Consider the following 16,394-nt stretch of genomic DNA (forward strand, 5'->3'; position numbering starts at 1 on the left):
CTAAACTATCTCCCGTGGTGAATGTTAGTACTCTGTCCTATACTATCTCCCGTGGTGAATGTTAGTACTCTATCCTATACTAAACTATCTCCCGTGGTGAATGTTAGTACTCTCTCCTATACTATCTCCCGTGGTGAATGTTAGTACTCTGTCCTATACTATCTCCCGTGGTGATGGTGAGGGTTGCAAGGTCTGGTAAGATTGTTTAAGCATTTTTTGGACAAGTAAATTAATTCAATTTAGATTCAAATTCTACATCACCAAAGTTTTCTTATGGTATTATAGGAGAAATATGATAACCTCAACGGAACAAATCCATGGTGAATTTTTAAATTATCATCCAATATAACTTGTATGCATCTCTCAAGCATTTAACTCCAGTGGTTACTTTTTACTACATTGAAAGATGGCATACTACACATATTCTTTTATTTGTAAGCCCAAGATTTTCCCACGACACTACATCTTCACTATTAAATATTGATGAAAACACATCATTAAGTTTGCTTTCTTTGTTTTCATAAACTAATTTTCTGTGTACGAAAGTCTTCAATTTTTGCCAAGTTATATATGTAATTACTAAACGTTCTTCTCTGACTCACCTTTTTTCTATCTCGCAACATTCAGAAAAAATGATGGTCAGGTAAAACTCAAAAATTTCCAGATGAAAGGTCATTATAAGCGTTTTACAGACCAATATACACATGACAAAACAAAATTTAACATTCTATTTTTTACAAGCATCTTGTTTTGTATTCACAGCACTGCAGCTGACATTCCTGCTACAAATAGTGAAATAGTTTTGTCTGTCAGTTTATACTGCATGGCTTTCTTCACTCGACGCTCGTGTAGGGAATTATCCTGTGCAATATTCATCTGGAACTCAAAAACAATAAAAATTAAGTAAAGTATGAAGACACAAAAATACAGTAAAATGTCCCAACTATTTTCGAAATAATTTGATTTTTCATTTTAGTTTCCTATCTTTATGTCTCATAAAATTTCGATTTTCAAATGCTAGCAAATCATGAACCGTTTCAAAATAAAAAGGGTACACATACATCATACATGTGCATACATTCATGTAAAATTATATATATTGTTTTATCTGTTTAACACTTTCATTTGACATTTTCTTCTGATCTTCCTTTCAATCTCCTCTAACCGATTTTGTTTTCCGCCCATATCAGCAGCCATTGGTCAACTATAAAGAAAAAGTAGCCACAGTTGAAATATATTACAGAATACCAACTAAAAGCAGTCGAATGTTAAGAAATTGTACCTTAGTATTAATTCGCTATTTAATAAACTCAGTTGTAATATATTTATAACTAATAAAATAAGGTTTATCTAATAAATATCATTTTAGTTACTAAAACGCTGAAAACATTTACCAACAAGTCCGTCATTTGTGATTCTGAAAATTTAAAAACATCGGAAATTATACCATAGCCTACCGTGCCATTTGAACATGGTATTTATGATCTATTTGAATGACCACGGACTTAGATAATCTAATTCCGTGGAATAACACAATAGTCTAATATCAGAAGAAAAATAATAAAATATTGTAGAATTTAAATCACTGAACTGATTTAAAATTGACCGGCTAGAAAAAACGAAGTTTAAACAAAAACCTTGCCTTTTTTCTCTGTATTATAATGTAATGACTGCCAGTGATGCCTTCTCATAATTCTAAAATCACGGTATATTCTCAGATGAATTTAGCAATGTTGTAGTTATTTCAAGAAGCTGAATCTAAGAAGCGCAACATAAAATATATTGTAGAATATAAATCACCGAACAGATTTAAAATTGACCGGCTAGAAAAAACGAAGTTTAAACAAAAACCTTGTCTATTTTTTCTCTGTATTATAATGTAATGACTGCCAGTGATGACTTCTCATAATTCTAAAATCACGGTATATTCTCAGATGAATTTAGCAATGTTGTAGTTATTTCACGAAGCTGAATCAAACAAGCGCAACACAAAAAATATTGGAGAATATAAATCACCGAACATATTTAAAATTGACCGTCAAGAAAAAACGAAGTTTAAACAAAAACCTTGTCTATTTTTTCTTGTATTATAATGTAATGACTGCCAGTGATGACTTCTCATAATTCTAAAATCACTGTATATTCTCAGATGAATTTAGCAATGTTGTAGTTATTTCACGAAGCTGAATCAAACAAGCGCAACACAAACAATATTGGAGAATATAAATCACCGAACATATTTAAAATTGACCGTCAAGAAAAAACGGAGTTTATACATAAACGAAAGCCGATACCACCTATATGGGCGACTGCAGCACAAGTCTCGCAACAGAGCTCCGAGAACAACAGGCTCAAGCGTGCGTTAGCGAGATCTGTGGAGCATACAGCCGGTGCTGCCATTTTGGCGCTAACAGCTAGCATTCAACAATACTAGCACTGCCAAACCACGTACTCATTTACAGCTGAGTAGACTAGAACAAGTGGAGTAAAGTATCTTGCTCAATGATACAACACAGTACCAAGCCGTGACTCGAACCTGCAACACTTGTATACAGTGAAATTTAACTTTACCGGTGTCCCTAGCTGTAAAAGCCTAATACTTCACATTGGTATTTTATGTGTAAAACATAGACTTGAGCTGTGTTAATTTATTTTTATTTTTATATATACATATAAGTTATCAATGCAACTAGGCTAACAATCTTAAACGTATTGTATTAAATTTGGATTCAATAATTAGCATAAGACTTCACCGATAATACAACTAAAGTAAGTCACAGAATAGTACTGAAAATATAGTTAACAATTTCGAGAATTTCCTCTTCTGGATTACTTTTATGTATACCTGTCATGTTTTAAATGTATTACATGAATAATAATGCATGTATGTTCGCTATATATTAATGTAGATACCTTTTTTGTTTTTACTCCAATTTTTATTAAGTCACACCAACTGGAGGTTGGGGGGACTTCTTGTTATTGTTACGTTTCTTACTTATTAAGTCGTCCCGAACGAAGTCGGGTGACTTATTGTTATTGTTCCGTTTCTTACTTATTATTATTATTATTATTATTATTACAAGCTGACCGGTAATAAGATTTATATATATATATTAAATGCCGCCGTGACTATTATCCATAATTATGTTTATTGAAGATTTAAAAGAAACTGGTTAGGTATACATGTAGCAAACACTAGTGAAAGCAAGCTTTTTTTATAAAAAAAAGCAATGGATTAAGTCTTGAGTGTAATCAGCCCAACAGAACTCAAAATATAAGTAGTGCATTTTATAAACTGATTCTCTATTCATATATAGTAAAAGTGATAGAGACCTAACACCCGGGCCTGGAAAGTTGTCCCAAGCATGCACTTTTTTGAAGAAGCACTGTATAAAGTCAAGAGTGTAATCAGCCCAAGAGAAATCAAGATATTGTGCATTAGTGCATTAAACAGATTTTCTTTTTAGAGTGACCCATTGACCTTTGACCACTGGACCTGAAAAGTTATCCCAAGCAGGCACGTTCTTCCAGGAAGGACAAGATAAAATCTGAGTGTAATCAGTCCAACAGAATTTTAAATACAGTGCACAAACTGATGTTCTATTTAAAGTAAGTGACCTTGACCTCTGATATCAAAGGCTGAAAAGCTATCCAAAAGGTTAAGCAAACATTTTATTACACTGCATAAAGTCCATGTATGCACACACACAAGGTTCTACACTTAAAGTTGATAAGTTGACTTTAATATTCATATGTTTTTTTTCTGTATGTTATTACTATTTCCATAACATATTGGATGAAGTTGCTAAGTGTTTAAATTGAATCAGTTGATGATTTTCTATGTATAAAGTTTGACCAAAATCCGTGAAAGAATGAAGCTGCTAAGTGTTTACATTGAATAGAGACGGGACAGGATGATTTTCTATATATAGCAAATGTGGCCTTGACCTTGATTCCCTGAAATAAAAAGATGTCCGAAGTATACCCAAACTTGACCTTTGTATAAAATTTGACCAAAATCTGTAAATGAATGAAGTTGCTAAGTGTTTACATTGAATAGAGACGGGACACGACGCAACGGGACAGGACGGGATGCCGGGCGCCGCACCAGGGCCAAAGCTCACTTGTCCTTGGCAGGTGAGCTAAAAACAGATAGAAGGTCAGACGGAAAATCTTATTACTAAAGATGTGCAGAGGTCCTAACAACAAATTGTGTAATCGGAGAACCCCCCCTTGTGGACCCCACTACTCCCCATAGGGAGCCAGAGTATTATGAGAGAGACTCTCTGTTAAACGGCATTTAGTCTTCTTAACCAAGTAATGCTCTAGACCATTGGTTTGAAAACATCATCAAGCCATACAGAAGGACTTCAAATGATGTAATTTATCAGGTGATTTATGTCCTCGAACAGCAAGGGTCATATGAGGACGGGTGTCACCTATAGAAGAAAGCTGCAATTCGAAGGAAGTGCATGTGTTGACGGAACAAATACAGTTACTTATAAGAATTTCCTATGTGCAAAGGGCTATAACTCCAGAAAAACTAGAACATGGACACTGGATTCTAACTCAAACTGTAATCCATTATACATGTATACTAAGTTGCAAATAATATGGAAAACAGTTAATTATGAGAATTTCCTATGTGCAAAAGTGCCATAACTCCAGTCAAAAATGGAATTTTAATACATGGTTCAAACTCTGTAATCTATTATGATAAAGCCACAAACAAAGTTTCAAATTGATATGGCAAGCGGTAGCGAAATAAGTCCAAACAAAAGTTTATTTTGATAATTTCTTATGTGCGAAGGGCCATAACTCCAGCAAAAAAAGGAATGTTTACACGGGATTTGAACTCAAACTGTAATCCATTATGACAAAGCCACATATTAGGTAACAAATTGATGTTGCAAGTGGTAGCGAAAAAAAGTCTGGGAAAACATTAATTATGAGATTTCTTATGTGCGAAGGGCCATAACTCCAGCAACAAATGAAATATTGACACAGGGTTTGGACTCTAACTGTAATCCATTATGATAAAGCCGCATACTAAGTGGCAAGTGGTAACGAACAAAGTATGGCAAACAGTTAATTATGAGAACTTCCAATGTGTGAAGGGCCATACATGTAACTCCAGCAAAAAAATAAAATATTAGCATGTGATTCAAACTTAATCTAATCTGTAATCTATTATGATTAAGCCACATACAAAGTTACAAATTGATATGGTAAATGGTGGCCAAACAAAGTCTGGAAAACTTAAATGTGACTGCCGCCGCAAATGACAATGTGTGATGACGGACAGACTGATCCTTAAGTTTTCGCCATGCTTCTCAGGCGGCACAACCAAGGAAAGGCAGAACAGTGAAGAAAGAAAGGAAAGATTTAAGATCCCAAGTGTGTTGCAATGGGGGCAGAAGATCTATTTTGGTCTGTTCAATGTCCCCCAAGTAGTAGACATGAAAATAAATCCCCGATTCTTAAGGGGGCGAACTTTTAGCCCCTCCCCCATGTACATTGTATGTAAATTATGTTTTGATAGATTCGATGACTCGAGTAGAAAATTGTTTGATTCATGTAATCTTGAAAAAGAAAGTAAAGGGACATAACTCTTTATGTAGACTCCAATATAAGTAATTTGTGCTGATCTGACAGATCTGTCAATTCAAGATCTATCTGTACACCAAATTCAAGAAGAATTACACATTATTATATGTTTCGCATGTCTGAAATTGTCTGACATTGTCAGTATGGTAAGTTTTAAGCAAAACTTCAAAACTTTCTAAAATTTCTGGATGTTTTTTTCCAAAAACAGCGGGAAGAAAATCTACATTTTAAAGAAAGTGGTAGCTATGGGAGCACCCTATATATGTTATAAACAAAAAAATATTGGTACCTTGCAAAACAAAAAGCAAATTTCGCAAAACCACCAATTCTCAAAAATCACCTAAACATGACATATTTTATCTAAAAGGAAACTTGGAACTTACAGAAGTAACAAACTATATCCGATATATAACAGAAAAAAATGTGAGGAAATCATGTGAGGGACACAACTCACAGAAATATTATCCAAAGGAAGACAATCAATCATAACCGCACAAATACTTAGAGTACCTAGCAAGTGTTCCTAGTTTAAAACAGAGAGTATGAGTATTACTTGAAACAAATTTTAAAATTATATAAGAAATAATTCTCAGGGACACCATCTAAATGAAAATTAATTGATTAATATAACAGTCGAGATGCATTAAAAATCCTCCCCACATGGAAAGTAAAACAAACAATACAGTAAAATGTTCAAACCCGGCGTGCATGGTGTCAAGTTTCACCTTTTGGCCTTTTGTAACTTTCAGCTTTCTTGGCGAATTTTGTGCATTTTTAAATATCTCTCATTCTCATCAGATGTATATGAAGTGCATAACAAATGGAAAAATAAAAATATGAATGATAAACTGGCAGAATAAGATGTATAGGAAAGCAAACAAAGGGGCACAACTCTTCAAGTTCATGAAAATCCAGCCCTTACTTTCTTCTATTTTTAGGATGATTCCATACCAAAGTCAAATAACTTTGCCTACTGCAACTTCTGACAGGTCAATGACCCTTGATGAGACTTATTTAGCTGTCAAAAATCAGACCAAAAAATACTGCAGTACAATTTTATGTCAACTTACGTATTAGTGGATTTTAACACCACTGTAAATATGAATGTTGAACAGAAATATTTTAACATTTAAGCGAACACATTTTTTTTTACAATCCTTTTAATAACAGATTTAGGGAATGAAGGGTTTAAATGTTGTTTGTTGATGTTTAGTGGATCGAAGAGATACATGTATAACATTTTTTTTAAACACAGATTTCTAAAAGATATGATTAAGGTTTCAGACTCTTTTTGGTTACCAGTATCTTGTGAGGAAACTCCATGTATTGTAGCAGAAAAACGTCAACAAATAATATGAAGTGTAGTGCAGTTGATATAGAAAGCTCAAATCCTGCTATATATTTGTAGTAAAGTTGTCAAAGAATCAGATATTTGGCAGACCTTTCTTATACATATGACTTAAAAAGGGTTGCGAGGATTTATAAAACCCAAAAAACAAACTGATTCCTATCCCTTATTCCGTCTTTGCGTATTGCAGAGTTATCTTCTCTTGTGAGCAGGTATTGATTGTTACATCATTTGTTTGTGAGAGTAACGTCATCAATTTTCGAGAAAACGACGTAATTATCTCACACAAGCCAATGATGTAACAATCAATACCTGCTCACAAGAGAAGATAACTCTGCAATACGCATAGACGGAATACCGAGAACAGTGTGGAAATATAGATGAACTGAAGGTATTGAAAATAACGTCAGGTAATTCGAGTAAAATGGACTTCCATCATAATTTTACATATTCATAATGTGTTTATACAGACTCCCTTAAAAAAAACACATTCCATACATGTTTTCAGCCTTGTTCTCTAAGCTTTCAAATTATTGAACCTGGCACAGGGACAAATTACCATCCTATGGTCCCCATTTTTTATATCATACATTATATAATACACATATATTAGAAACTAATACCAAGTTCCTGTGCATGTAAATAATAATGGCGGCGCCCAGTACCAAGTTGCCTTGTCGACTATATGTCATGATTTATGTAAAAAAAACAATGGAGGACAATACTTAAAAAAACATTTTCTGTATATGATCAGTTGGTAGTGATAATTGACCATATTCTAACTGTAAATGATAACCAAGGGAAATACATAGGCGACCAGTGCTGAAATAATCTTGAAAGTTTAAAGTTTTGCTAGTAAAGTGTCTATGCAAGGTGGCAGGGGAGGGAAATTAAACACAAGGCTAAATCTGCCAAGGTTGAATAGTACAAATTTAAATTATGAACCCTTGGCTATTAAAGATGGTGAGATAACGAGGTAAGTTCGTAAAATAAGATGTGTCTTCAGCAGTATGCTCCAGTGAAATTACACTATAAAGTCAGCATCGGTCCTGCGCTATCACAAGGAGACAAACATGAACATACCATAGACTCCAAAAACACAAATTAAATATGCACAAACTCACCACACGCATGCATCTAGCAAATGGGGGAGGCCATCCTTAAATGACCATGTATAGCTGTTGATAGGACGTACATTAAACAATACTAAATCAAACCTGAAGTTTATTTTGACATAAAGATCTTATTTATTTGGATAATTTCATGGAAATGATGACTTGTTATTTTAAACAAATGATTTGCTAATTTCAGCTTGCATGCACTGTATGAATGTTATTTTAATAACATTGTACCCATATGAATCCATGATTGTCGTGAAGTGGTGCTTTATTTGAATTTAATACATTTGATGCTCTATTACCTGACCTGGAACGCATTCGTAGCCATACCGAGACAATACAATACTGTGGTATAACTGAATATATATTGTGTACATAGTTTAAGCGTCTGCGAGACCAGCTGTTCTAACTTACAAACGTCCAGGTGACGAGAAAGAACACGAGAGAAATGTTTTTGACTTTTGACAGGAGCTGTAGGCAATTCACACTTTTCAATTTGTACTATTCTTCTTTTTGGATAACAACGCTTTAACCTGTAAGCGATAAATACATCACTGGCGTCAATCCGAGCAGCATCAATACTTAAAACGTCTTTTAATATTAACGGCTACCAAACCCTTGCTCCTGGTTACAAATAAATGCTATGTCCCAATCACCTGCCCTCTGGACTGGCTTTTAAGTAAGTTGTTTTAGTGCCAAATTTTGTACAGCATGATTATTTAGCCTCTTTATCTTAATCCATCCAACGTAGGTATCTTGTGATAAAATTTGTTGTTTGCCTTACACTGTAACAATGTTTCAAGCTCCTGAGAGCTTATGTTAACTATGACATATATTTAACGTAAAATAATGATTCTTGTATATTTTATTTTGAAGTAACATGCCACTATGCTTTTATCCGATAATTTTAAGATAAAAAAACCCCACACACAAGCTTTTAATCACGAACTTTTCCTCGAATGCGCCTATGTATAATCTTCGGCACGATGAAGGACATAAGTTAACTTAAGGTATACTGTTGATGCCGACATGTACAAATGTATGTAAACTGTAAAACGAAAGTAGGTCTGCGCGATCGCATACATTTAATGCTGATATTTCCGCATAAATGTCAGTTAGTACTTGATGTGATAGCAATGGATTAAACGAGTGTTACCTTGTGTTGTATTCTAGCACATCAGTGTCTCAATACATATGGTATTAATCTGTTAATGTTCGATAAACGTCTGTTTATTATTACTGTCCTGACTATGTTGTGAGCTATTTTCGGGTCACGTTCCGGTTACGTCATAAATGCAAAATCTTTTTGATATTTATTAATAAAAGATAGTTTAAAGAATAAACTAGTTAATAAAACAAATATCAATATATTGTAAATATTATTTTCTTGAATATTTGCGAAGCAGACGACGTTTGATCATAATCACGAAACTAGAACATTTTTTCCAAAAAAATGTGTTTTAACATTTGAAAGAAAAAAAAATGAAGGGGAAAAAATAAATTTGTTCTTTTATGAATTAATGAAAGTGATACAAAAAAGAAATATGGTAAATAACTGATAGTAAATTTATCAAAAACATCATCCTTAGAGAGTATGTTCTGGGCACGATCGTTTAGAAGCTTTGCAATACTTTAAACTCTTTTAAACGCGCATCAGCTCGAGATTAGGTCCTGTTTACAAAATGGCGACTGGAAGTAGCAAGGCGGATTAAATTGGAATTTAAATTGCGTTTATTTCGGCAGGTAAGCATTGTTCACAAAGCCCATCTGGTCTGTTCATCTAATTTGTCAAGATGTACTCAGAACAGTCGTTGTTTAGTCGCTAGGGCCATTTACAAAATAATTAGGATTATTATATAAACTTACTGTAATTACAAGCTAACCAATAATAAGATTTATATATATATATATAAATATATATTAAATGCCGCCGTGACTATTCTCAAAAATCATGTTTATTGAAGATTTAAAAGAAACTGTGGTTAGGTATACATGTAGCAAACACTGGTGACAGCAAGTGTTTTCTTTTATAAAATTCCTGGATAAAATCTTCAGTGTAATCAGCCCAATAGAACTCAAAATATAAGTAGTGCATTTTATGAACTGATTTTCTATTCATATAGTAACAGTGATAGAGACATAACCCCCGGGCCTGGAAATTTATCCCAAGCATGCACTTTCTTTGGGGAAGCACTGGATTAAGTCAAGAGTGTAATCAGCCCAAGAGAAATCAAGATATTGTGCATTAGTGCATTTAACAGATTTTCCATTTATAGTGACCCATCGACCTTTGACCACTGACCTGAAAAGTTATCCTAAGCAGGCACTTTCTTCCAGGAAGGACTCGATAAAATCTGAGTGTAATCAGTCCAACAGAATTCGAAATACAGTGCACAAACTGATGTTCTATTTATAGCAAGTGAACTTGACCTTTGATATCAAAGGCTGAAAAGCCACCCAAAAGCTAAAGCAAACATTTTTTTACACTGGATAAAGTCTGAGTGCATAAGGGTCCATATATTGTGCATGAAATGTTTTTCTATTTAAAGTAACATTTACCTTGAACTTTGACATCGATGCCTCAAAAGCTACAATTTGTATCCTAAGCAAATACTTTCTAAAGTAGCAATGCTTTCACAGCAGGCTCTTTCTCGGAGGTAGCACTTGATAAAGCCTGAGTGTAATCATCCCAACAGAATTGGAAATATTGTGCCTAAACTGATTTTCTATTCATAATAACAGTGACCTTGACCTTTGACCGCCGGCCTGAAAAGCTATTCAAAGAAAGCACCTTCGTCAAAAAAGCACTGGATAAAGTCTGAAAGCAATCCAACCAACATTACTGAAGATATTGTGCAGAAATTAAACAAGAAGCCCAATGGGCCTGTGTCGCTTACATGCTTCTAATGCAACATTGAAGCTGATCTAGGTCATTTATGTGGATGCTAAGCCCATTACCACTTTATTCAAATATAGCACATATGACCCATGTGTCCGTGAATGTAGATCAAGGTAATTCATTTGAACAAACTTGGTAGCCCTTCATCCCAGCATGCCACAGGCCCAATATCAGGTATATAGGCCTCTGGGTTGTTGAGAATAAGTTGTTTAACGATATTACCACATTTGACCCCTGTGACCTTGAAAGTCGGCCAATGTCATTTTTCGTAGCCTCTTCCAGGCATGCTATAGGCTCAATATCATGGTCCTCTTAGTTATTGAGAAGTTGTTTTAAGATTTTAGCACATTTGACCTCTGTGACCTTGAAAGGCAGGCAAGATAATTCATTTGAAAAAACTTGGTAGTCCTTTATTCAAGTATGATACAGGCACAATATCAGGTCTTAGGACCTCTTTTTGATTGAAAATAAGTCGTTTAAACATTTAACCTCAATTAACCCTTGTGACCTGAAAAAGTTGGGCAAGGTCACTCATTTGAACAAACTTGATAGCCCATCATCCCAGCATGCTACAGGTCCAATACAAGCTAGCTAGTTCTCTAGATTATTGAGAAGAAGATGTTTAAAGGGAAAATGTGACGCCCGAGGGCTGGACGATAGCCAGAGGATGGACGCTGCACCAGGGTAAAAGCTTACTTGTCCTTGGCAGGTGAACTTAAAAACAGATAGAAGCATAGACAGACGGAAAACCTGATTACGAATGATGTGCAGGGGTCCTAACAACAAATTGAGTAATTGAATTGAAGAATCCCCCTTTAGGACCTCACTCCTCCCCTAGGGATCCAGAGTATTATGAGAGAGACCCTCTGTTAAACGGCATTCAGTCCTCTTGAACAAGTAATGCTCCAGACCATTCGTTTGAAAACATCAAACTTCAAAGGATGTATTATATCAAGTGATTTATGTCCTCGAAACAGCCAGGGTCATATGAGGACGGGTGTCAAGGACACACCTAAAGAAGAAAACTACAATTCGAAGGAAATGGATGTGTTGCCGGCACGTGCACCCACACAATTAAAGGGTGTTATTTTGAAAGATCATGGTCACCATAATGGCCATATGAAAAACATTATGCTTTCAGTTGCTTGTTGTAACTCCAGCAAAAAAAATAAAAAAATATTGGCACATGGTTCGAACTTGATCTGTGATATATTATGATTAAGTCACATACAAAGTTACAAATTGATATGGTAAATGGTGGCAAAAGAAAGTCTTAAAAAACGTAAACGTGTGATGACGGACAGAGTGATCCTTAAGTGTTCCCCATGCTTCTCAGGCGGCACGACAAAGCACAGAAAGGCAAAACAGTGAAGGAAGAAAGGAAAGATTTAAGATCCAAAGTGTGTTTCAATGAGGGCAGAAGATCTATGTTTGTCTGTTCAATGTCCCCCAAGCAGTAGACATGAAAGAAAATCCATGATTCTTTATTCTTCAGGGGGCCACGTTTTAGCCCTCCCCCCCCCCCCCCCCCCCCCCCCCATCACATGTACATTATGGTTCGACAGATTTTGACGGATTTAATGACTCAAGTAGAAAATTGTTTGCATCATGTAACTTTGAAAAAGAAAGTGAAGGGACATAACTCTTCATGTAGACTCCACTTTAAGTAATTTGTGCTGATCTGACAGATCTGTGAATTCAAGTTCTACCTGTACACCAAATTCAAGAAGAATTACACATTATTATATATTTCGCATGTCTGAAATTGTCTGACATTGTTAGTATGGTAAATTTTAAGCAAAACTAACTATAATTTCTGGATATTTTTTTCCAAAAACAACGACAAAAAAGACAAAGGTTCAAACCTGGCCTGCATGTTGTTAAGTTTCACGGTTTGGCCTTTTGTAAGTTTCAGCTTTCTTGGTGAATTTTGTGCATTTTTAGATATCTCCCATTCTTACAGATGTATATGAAGTGCATAACAAATGGAAAAATAAAAATATGAATGATAAACTGCCATAATAAGATGTATAGGAAAGCAAACAATGGGGCACAACTCTTCAAGTTCGTGAAAATCCAGCCCTGAATTTCTGCCTTTTTAGGATGCCTCTACACCAAAGTCAAATAATTTTGGCTACTTCAACTTCAAATTTTCACAGGTCAATGACCCTTGACAAGACATAGTTAGCTGTCAAAAATCAGACCACAAAATGCCGAATTACAATTTTATGTCAACTTATTATCAGTGGATTTGTAAACCACTGTAAATATGAATGTTGAACAGATTTTTTTTTTTATATAATTTTTTTTTTGAAACATTTTCAGCATTACAGAATAATTACAGTATTAATTTTCGCACTCATTTTCATTTTTCAACCAACATTTAATACAAATGATGTAATGTTTTTTTAGAGAGAGACAGAGAGAGAGAGAGAAAGAGAGAGAGAGAGAGAGAGAGAGAGGGGGGGGGGGGGGGGGGAAGGAGCAAAAGAGCTTTTACAGAAATTGAGGAGGGGGTGGGTGGGGGGCTGAGAAGACAACAAGGGGTCCAAGTGGTAAAGATGTTGAGTCCATGTGTGTCCATTTATTAGTGCAACTATTTATTTAACATGAAACATAATAATAATTTTAATTTCTTCAGTAAAGTGGCAGGGAGGTACATTTCTCTCTTTTAATCAAAATTTTACTAACAGAGGTAAAATATACACATGTATGCTATCCTTTTTTGGGTTTGTCAGGGATTGGGAGTGATTTCTAATAATTTATTCCATTTCTTCCAAGAATTTTCCATTTTTTTAAGCAGTATCCACTCCTTTGCCTATAGAAATATATTTTTGAATTCTGTAGTGATCTATAATAGCATTTTTCAAAGCATAAATTGATAGTTTGTTGCAAGCATCTTGATCTATAGATATACGGTTCATTATTAGTAGTATAAGGTTATCAGTTGTATAGTAAGTACTTTTATAGTTATGCATGCCAAAAATGAAAGTTTCCTTTTTAAAAGAAAATGCAATAAATAATGCGTCTAATAAAAATTCAAAGTTGTGAAAGAATGACTGTACTTTTTCACACTTCCATAGCATATGCACTATTGTTTCTATTTCTGTTTTACAAAAAAAGCAGTAAGGAGTTTCTACTAATCCTATCTTAAATATATGCGAATTGGTTGTTAAAATGTGATGATTTATTCTATATTGTAACCAGTGTAACTTAGAATTTTTCGAAACTTGAAAGGGTGTTTTATATATACAATTCCATGTTTCGTCATCTAGATTAAATATTTCATTCCACTTTATTTTACCTGTTGCTGTGATATTATTTTTGCAGAGTATTTTGTAGAAGTCCTTTAACCCTTTAATATTTTTAAAGAAAATTTCAAGATTACGTGGAATAAAAGGATAACTAACAACATCATTAACTATTTCCTTATGCCTCAGATATTTCCTTACTGTTCTAATTATTCCTTCAAAGGTAAGGAAATTAGTCCTTCGGTCATATTTCTCCATAAAGTCCCGATAATTATAAAAAGTACTTGTTTTCGGGTCTTTTATTATATCATTGATAATAATTACTCCCTTCTTATACCATTCTTTATAAAATACAGTTCTATTTTCTATTGTTAAAAATTCATTATGCCAAATAGGTGTTTTCAGTATTGTCCTATTCCCATTTATCAAATTTTCTTCCTTATCATGGAGGGTTTTCCAAGAGTTTAGGACATTTTTCCAAAATGGATTCTTGCATTTTTTTTCACAAATATATAAGTATTCTGATCCACAGTTAGCCATAATATCTATATCAATATTTTTGTTTACTTGCCATTTATTAGATTTAGAAAATAATCTCCTGATCCATGTTAGTTTTAATGCCTTAATGAAAGAACGAGTATGTATCATCTTTAGCCCCCCTTCTGCATAGTCTTTTATGATAATATCCCTTCTTACTTTGTCAATTTTTCCACCCCAAAGAAAATGATACAGTTCTGAATTTAGTTTTTTAATGAAGTGTTCATCTGGATTTGGCAAGGATATAAAAAGATGATTAAATTGTGAGATAAGCAAAGACTTAATAATGTGAATTCTCCCAATTGGAGTAAGTATTCTCCTATTCCAGTTTTTTAAGATTAACTTGAGTTTTACCAGTTTTTTATCATAATTCAGTTTTGGTATTTTATGTAAATCAATGTGAAAATCAATCCCTAATACAGTAAACTTATGGTTCCCCCAATGCAAGTTCCACTCTGGAAAAAAAGTATCCTCACAGTATTTTTTGCTTCCTATCCAAATTACTTCAGTTTTAGTTGTGTTTATTTTCAATCCCGAAATTTTGGCAAATGTGTCTAATTCCCCTAATGTTTCCCTTAAAGAGTTTTTTGATCCGTCAAGAATAACTGAAGTATCATCAGCATATTGAGATAGTAATATTGGTGTATTTTCTACATTTATTCCTTTAATACTATTATCATTTCTAATTCTGATACCTAGTACTTCTGCGCATAAAATAAATAAATACGGGGCAATAGGGTCACCTTGACGACATCCACGTTTAATTTCAAAAAATGGTGATAGATTCCCCCCTTGGTTAATAGATGACTTTGGACATTTGTGAAAAATTTTGATCCAACTTCTTATATCATTTCCAAAATTAAAAAAATCAAGTACTTTATCAATAAAATCCCAACTAACAGAATCAAAAGCTTTCTCAAAATCAATAGTAAAGTAGCATACCAGGTATTTCATTCTCTTCGGCATATTGCATGATGTCATATATTATTTTAGTGTTTTCTCCTATATATCTTCCTGAAATAAAACCTGACTGATCAGTATTAATTAATTTGTTTAAAACAGTTTTTACTCTATTTGCGATTGTTCCTGATGCTATTTTCTATACTATATTTAGAAGTGAAATAGGTCTCCAGTTTTTCAAAAATTGCCTCGGCTTATCTCCCTTTGGTAAGCATGTTATGATTCCCTGTCTTTGCGTTATTGGAAACAGAAATATTTTAACATCTAAGCGAACACATATATTTCTTTTACAATCCTTTTAATCACAGGTTTAGGTAATGAAAGGTTTACATGTTGTTTGTTTATGTTTTGTTGGATCGAAGAGATACATGTATAACCTTCTTTTTTTAAACACAGTATTCTAAAAGATATGATTAAGGTTCCAGACTCTTTTCGGTAATCAGCATCATTTGAGGAAACTGTATGTATTGTTACAGAAAAATGTTAAATAATATGAAGTGAATATAGAAAGCTCAAGTCTTGCTTTATACTTGTAGTAAAGTTGTCAAGGAATCAGATATTCGGCAGACCTTATAAATATGACTTAAAAGTGGTTTCGAGGATTTGTAAACCCTAAAAACAAACTGAATCCTATTCCTTATACAGAGAACAGTGTGGAAATACAGATGAACTGA

At 33.9% G+C, this 16,394-nt stretch overlaps 1 protein-coding gene across 4 annotated transcripts in view; it reads right to left on the bottom strand.

The window, feature by feature from the left end:
* Positions 1-20: 20 nt before the first annotated feature.
* LOC110459509 overlaps positions 21-16,394 on the bottom strand; it is a 50,615-nt gene continuing 34,241 nt past the window's right edge. For 3 of the 4 annotated variants that reach the window (XR_002463903.1, XR_002463899.1, XR_002463901.1), the window contains one exon: positions 21-1,204. The gene's annotated coding sequence lies outside the window, so the exon portion shown is untranslated. The remainder of the gene's footprint in view (positions 1,205-16,394) is intronic. The other variant, XR_002463900.1, reaches the window with a different exon arrangement.

Source organism: Mizuhopecten yessoensis, unplaced genomic scaffold (genome assembly GCF_002113885.1).
Source record: "Mizuhopecten yessoensis strain PY_sf001 unplaced genomic scaffold, ASM211388v2 scaffold10089, whole genome shotgun sequence".
Classification (NCBI taxonomy): domain Eukaryota; kingdom Metazoa; phylum Mollusca; class Bivalvia; order Pectinida; family Pectinidae; genus Mizuhopecten; species Mizuhopecten yessoensis.